General features: G+C 37.8%; 1 long non-coding RNA gene across 1 annotated transcript in view; it reads right to left on the bottom strand.

Moving 5' to 3' along the window:
- The window catches only part of LOC107708244 (uncharacterized), a 3,714-nt gene extending 840 nt beyond the window's left edge, over nucleotides 1-2,874 (bottom strand). The window contains exons 1-2 of the long non-coding RNA XR_001636341.1: nucleotides 2,863-2,874; nucleotides 103-108 (exon numbers count right to left, since the gene is read on the bottom strand). This is a non-coding gene — a long non-coding RNA (uncharacterized LOC107708244). The remainder of the gene's footprint in view (nucleotides 1-102; nucleotides 109-2,862) is intronic.
- Between the last annotated feature and the right edge of the window lie 3,275 nt (nucleotides 2,875-6,149).

Below are 6,149 nucleotides of genomic sequence, written 5' to 3'. Positions count from 1 at the left end.
AGGTAAACAATGAATTAATCTTTTCTGTTTCTTATTGCAGTTTTATATTGTTTGTAGTGTGATCAACGTTTGCGTAAGTAGTAGATGTGCTAGGGAAGTAACACGTAACTTTTTAATTATATTTTGCTAAAATGAACGAAATGACTCGAAAAAAGATTCGTTCATTTTGCTGAACGAGACTCAAATGTCTGAGTCGGTAAAATGATCCGAACTTCCCATCACTAGATCAGCGCGTTAATAGGAGAAGGGACAGAGCGGTGTGGAATAAAGGTCAATTTTGTGAAAAATAATGCTTTTTTTTAAAAACGAAGCATTAACACATGCTAGACTGCAGCCCATAAACACAATCAAGCCTAGGAAAAAACCAATGAACCACCCCTTTAAATAAGATTTTTGTTTTAATTTAAAAAGATCAATAGATGTGCACATCCATATGTCTTCTGGTAAGGTGTTCCAATGAGTAATAGTTTTCACAGAGAAAGACGATAACCCAAAGGCAGAGTGACGAAAAGGAACAACACAATCACTAGTAGATGATAATCTAGTAGATCTTACAGAGTCTGTAGAGCGAAAATGCACAAAATCACAAAGTTTAGAAGTGGCCAAACCATTTAACATTTTATATACCATACACAAATAAAAAAAAAAAAAGTCTAAAATGATCAAAACTCAAAAAATTACATTTCTCCAAAACCCTACAGTGGTGATGTTGGTTAGGCTTTTTGTCCAGAATATTTAAAGTCTGTTTATATAGAGATTTTAGAGGTTTAATAACGGAAAAAGAAAAAGGATTGCAGCATGCATGAAAGTCTTAGCTACATCAGTGGGAAGACATTGTCTAATTTGTCTGAAGTTTACCAAGTTATATTTTATAGTCCTCACCATTTACTTTACATGTTTAAGATTAAGATTTAAGATTTGGATAGCGTTAAACCAAGATAATTAAACTCTGTAGCTATTTCTATCTTTTCATCGTTTATAAAAATGTCTGCATTGGAAGAACAATTGTTCCTCCATCCTGTGGGTCTTGCACATCTGGGGGGGGATCAAGCTGTAGAAAGAGGCACAGAAACCTGCCTTGCACCAGAAGACAGTGGTGTTGGGGTGGTCCAGGCCTGTGCGCCGAGGTTTTTTGTGGACGTTTCTCCCGAGGGAAGAGGAAGGGGGCCGAGCCCAGCTGTGGAGCCGTTTCTCTGGCTGTGTTTCTGCCCCGACGGCAACACACAGCCACTTTTATTGTGTGTGTGAAAGCTGGAGCGCTTGAGTGTTTGTTCCTCTGGTGTTTCCTGCTGCTAACGGTTCAATCTTTAAGTCACACGGGAAGGCATTATGTTAAAAGGCGAAACAATGCCAAAACGAGTTAGTATGCCACTTTTTCGAAAGAAAGTGTCATTTGCCCAAAACATTCTTCTGCGATGCAACATGCATCGTTTGTGTGTGTGGCTAAAGGTTACAATTGCTAAGACGTTCTGATAGGTTGCTAGGGTGTTGCTATGTGGATTCCTACTGTCAAGTGTAAAAAAAAATCTAGATATTTCTAGTCCCTTATAAGGTCACGAAGCAATCTAATCTAATTGCTTGACCAAAACAACATTGTACCCCACTGACTTTCACTATATACACAACAAACACTGATATGCCACTAAATGAGTAAATAATCATTTTTTGGGAAACTATCCCTTTAAAAAGTAATGCATATCTCAACAAGGCACATCATTCATATCCATTAGAGCTTCACAATATGGGGGGAAAATCAAAGTGCAACTTTTTCCGATTAAAATCGTGACGGGAAAAAAAATCCAGGTTTGATGTGCTTGTTTGTGATTAGATACATTACAGTATGGCTATAAAATAATAATCGTTAATATTACTACTAAATAAAAATCTAAAACAATTAAATAAAACAAAATAATTAATTTTATTCTTGTAATATTTCACAGTAAAATATTTTTATAACAAAATAAAAAAACATTTTATTTTACATTACAACTGCAGGAATACAATACTAATATTTATGGTTCTCCTAAATTCTTCATTATTAAATGTTAAAACATAGAACATTTATTTTGACAGACAACCACAAGAAAAAAATCTCTTTTGTTGATAAGTGCTTGTATGGGAAGATGGTTAGTGCATGTTGTAATCCCAAGTGCACGTTTAAGCGACTCAAACTCAGAGATGGAGTTTGTGTGGAGCAGCATTTACTGCAAATCGAGCTGCTCGTGTAAGACACAGTGCTGCACTTCAGTCTGAAACACGCAGCACATACAGTTTTATAATCACAGCCTCCGCTTTGATAATCACACTAAGCCGCATCACGATTTAGGTTGGTTTTATATTGATTAATCATGCAGCCCTAATATCTGTATAGCACAAATGGTGTGGGACGAGTTAGACACTTACGTTTAATTCTTAGGCTTACAGGTTTGTTCAAATCCTAGAACCACTCATAATACAAACCGTAAAGCTTGAACACCCCTCAACCGCTTATCGCTGCAGATGGGCTTTAAACATGGCAACGTTCACAATACAGCCTGAGCTGAAATCAGTACCAAACACTCCCTCAAATAGGCCTGAGGTTTCACCGTTCCAACTCCATTGTGTGCAACAATACACTTAAGCAAATACATTTGGCTTTTGGGGAGAAAAAACACCCATTAATTCCAGGCAAGGGGGGACATGAAGCACCCAAACCAGATGTGAGCTCATTAAACAATCTGAGTCCGAGATGCATTAGGACAAACATCTGTTAGGAAGGCGCGAGGAGAAGAGAGCGAGGGACGGAAAAGAGCAACGAGGGAGGAGAAAGGCTGCACTTGCTCAAAGCAAAAGCACAAGCATGTGATTGCACTTCTAAATAACACTTCTGTAAACAATATATCCAAAAGGACATTTGGAAATGGCTCGCACTTAAGGAAATCATTGACCGGCTCTTTTAATGCAATCCAGCTCCTACCTGTGGCTGCCAAGCTTTGAATGGAGAAAAACACAAATCTGACCCTAATTTTAGGATGGACTAGAAGAAAAGCCATGCAAACGCAAATGCATATAGTTGCACTCATACATATACAACAAATGCACAGCTTGAAAAAATCACTGGCAGAGCCTGCAGGGAAGGACACTAAAATAGCAGATTGTCGATACTGGTCATTTGCTAGCAAACGAGAGGGCCTACGCTCTCCACCTTTCCCCTCTGCGAGGCCTCCATATGCAGCTCGTAAAAGACACGCAAAACTGGCCTGATGGATCCATCTCAGGACCAGGAAAACGAGCCCCGGGGCGGAGGAAGCAAAACGAGGTGAGGGAACGCTACCGAAAACGGCATTCGTGGCCTAATGAGCTACACTTAATGCATTTTAAAGGGACAGTTGACGAAAAAATTTAATTCTGTCATCATTTACTCATTCAAATATTGGTCCAAACCTGTATGAAGACTTAGAAAAATAACTGAAAGAGTGTAGTCTGTACAATGAAAGTCAGTGAGGTCCAGTGTTGTTTTGGACCCCATTGACTTTCATTGTACAGACAACGGTCTCTCAAATATCTTTCATTGTATGGATACTACAGACGTGCATCTCCACAACTAAAGCCAATGTGATACGCATCTCGATGTATAGCCAACGATATGATATATTAAAGATACATATGAAGCAGCTACCCATGCATTGCAATACAATTCACCCCTATTAGGATGCGGTGCGATCCAATTTCGATTCGATTCAACTCAATGCGATTCAATGCAATACAATGCAATGGGGAAACAAAAATAATGCTATGCAATTCAATATGGCACAGATAGTTTGCTTTTATTTCTTTGGCTCAGACAGACAGCAAATTATAAATTAATAAGTGCCTCCTGACTTCTAATGCCTCTGTCGTATTGTTGTGGTACGTCATATTCATGTAGCAGCAGTGGTGATGAGAGAAAGCGCTTGAGAAACAGTTTAGAGAGGAGAAATCAATCTACATATAAAATATTGGTCAAAAAATATTGTTCACTTTCTAAATAATAAAAGTATACCGCATCTACTAAGAATTATATATAAATACATAGTTTTTTACCAATGCAAATATGTTAGAAATGATGCATTGTGATACAAATGTCAACTTGTATCTGATGCACACTTCTTTAAATCAATGCATTGCATCGTTAACTTATATGCAGATGCACCGATGCGAATCGGTGAATCTTACCATCCCTAATGGATACAAAACACTTATTTTCTGGTCTGCAGCAGTGTTGTTAATTAAAACTAAAACTATTTAAAAAAATTTCGGTAATTGAAATAAAGCTGAAATAAAAAAAGATATATAAATATTGGATGAAAATTTTATTTTGCCTTGGCAACTAACTGAAATAAAATAAGTTGAAGTACTAAAGACACTAAAACGAAAAGTGTAACGAAAGAATAAATAAAAATTAAAGATATATAAATACTTAAATTATAAAAAATGACAAAAAAAATGACCTGTGACTGATATAAAAATTAAATATTTATAAATACTAAAGTATTCATTTGACATTTTGTCATGGCAACTAACTGACATTAAATGACAGATATAGAAATACTTCAAAAATAATAAAAATGAAAATAGCACAAAACAAAATTACTCAAACTAAACTAAAAAAGAAAACTGAAAAAAAAAAATCAAAATACTAAAATAGAATATAAATAATGCTAAAGTAACAGAAAGAAGGTTTTACAGGTTTGAAATGACACAAAAGAGTAAATGATAACAGAATTGACATTTTTGGCTGAACTATCCCTTTAAATGTGCTTAACTTTCGAAACTTGATTTTTCAAAGTCTGTATAACTTTCACAGCTCTGTGCGGATGCCCCATCCCCTTATCTAAACATCACCCATGTCCATCCCCAGCCCCTGCTGTTTTCACTCATCCGTCTCAGCAGACGAGCCATCAGCCTGCGTCCACTCCAGATCACGGACTCGCCTTGACTGCATGACCTCCCTCCACTTTTACACGTCTCTCCCGAGACCCGCACACTCTTGGAGTAGCATTGCGCTCATTACTACTACAGGTGGAAGCCAGGAAACAGAGAGACTAACTAGAGGCAGAGAGTAATGAGGGTTCTAGTTAAAGGGGTCACCGTCGATACACACAGCAGAGAAAGAGGGACAAACAACCCTTGTACGGGCTTGAATAGGGAACAACTTTACAATAAGCCAGAGGACAGAAGGTGTTACTCAAGACGAGGCATCACACTCGCCAATTGATTTCTATTCATTAGGCGTAGAAGCTGTTCAGGGACGCATCACATTGGTTAGATGCATGCGCTAATTGTGCAACCGTGTCCGCAAAACCAAGAGCCAAGGCCAGAACATTTGCTTCGTGATGTCAGGAATGTAATACAATAATTAATTCATGTGATATGAGCTCCTGCAGGGGTTGATAGCGATGGCTTTCGAATTCCGTACAGGTATTTCTGATTGCTCTGTGCACATGTTGTTGACATTATAGTGCATTTTTGATCTGGGAATTATGAGCGTGGTTCCAATGATCCAATTAATATGGATGTTTTATACCTGACATTTTAACATGACTGTATCTTTACAGTTGCATAAAAGGTCAAATTGCAGCTTGGATCTAGTCAAACAGCTTTTTAAGCTCAAGGACAGCACTTATTTTGGAATAAAACACTATAAAAGTGAACATATGCAGCTGAAAATACATTTTTCTACCTGATTCGAGCCTTTAAATTCTTACATTTGAGAACCAGCGTTTTTATCCAGTTTCTTTGAGCTGAATCAAACAAGTTAATGTAGATGTTTCCCCACGAAGAACATTTTTACATTAACTGATCTCTCTTTAAAGAGTCTTGATTTCAAAAGTTGGTTTTCAACATTTCAGCTTAAACACTGGATGATCAGACTAGCAACAGCTTTGTGAATCCCTCATGGTAATGTACTAAACCTTGTATGGGAATCTGTGTGTGTGTGTGTGTGTGATTGAGTTTTAGGCACTATTGACTAAGGAAGGATGTGAGTCCATTGTGGCTCAACAATGAGAAGATCTTCCCTCCAGGAGCCCAATTTGACTCTCAGTGGGTTTGAGGAACATCTGGGCTGAAGGGACGACCGTGTATGGGCCCCCAGCAAGCTATTCCCTGCCAATTGCATTTAATGCGGG

This window comes from Sinocyclocheilus rhinocerous, unplaced genomic scaffold, assembly GCF_001515625.1.
Source record: "Sinocyclocheilus rhinocerous isolate Xijiao unplaced genomic scaffold, SAMN03320098_v1.1 scaffold1436, whole genome shotgun sequence".
Classification (NCBI taxonomy): domain Eukaryota; kingdom Metazoa; phylum Chordata; class Actinopteri; order Cypriniformes; family Cyprinidae; genus Sinocyclocheilus; species Sinocyclocheilus rhinocerous.
The sequence above is the reverse complement of the archived record's forward strand: the minus strand, read 5'-3'. Positions and strand labels throughout refer to the sequence as shown.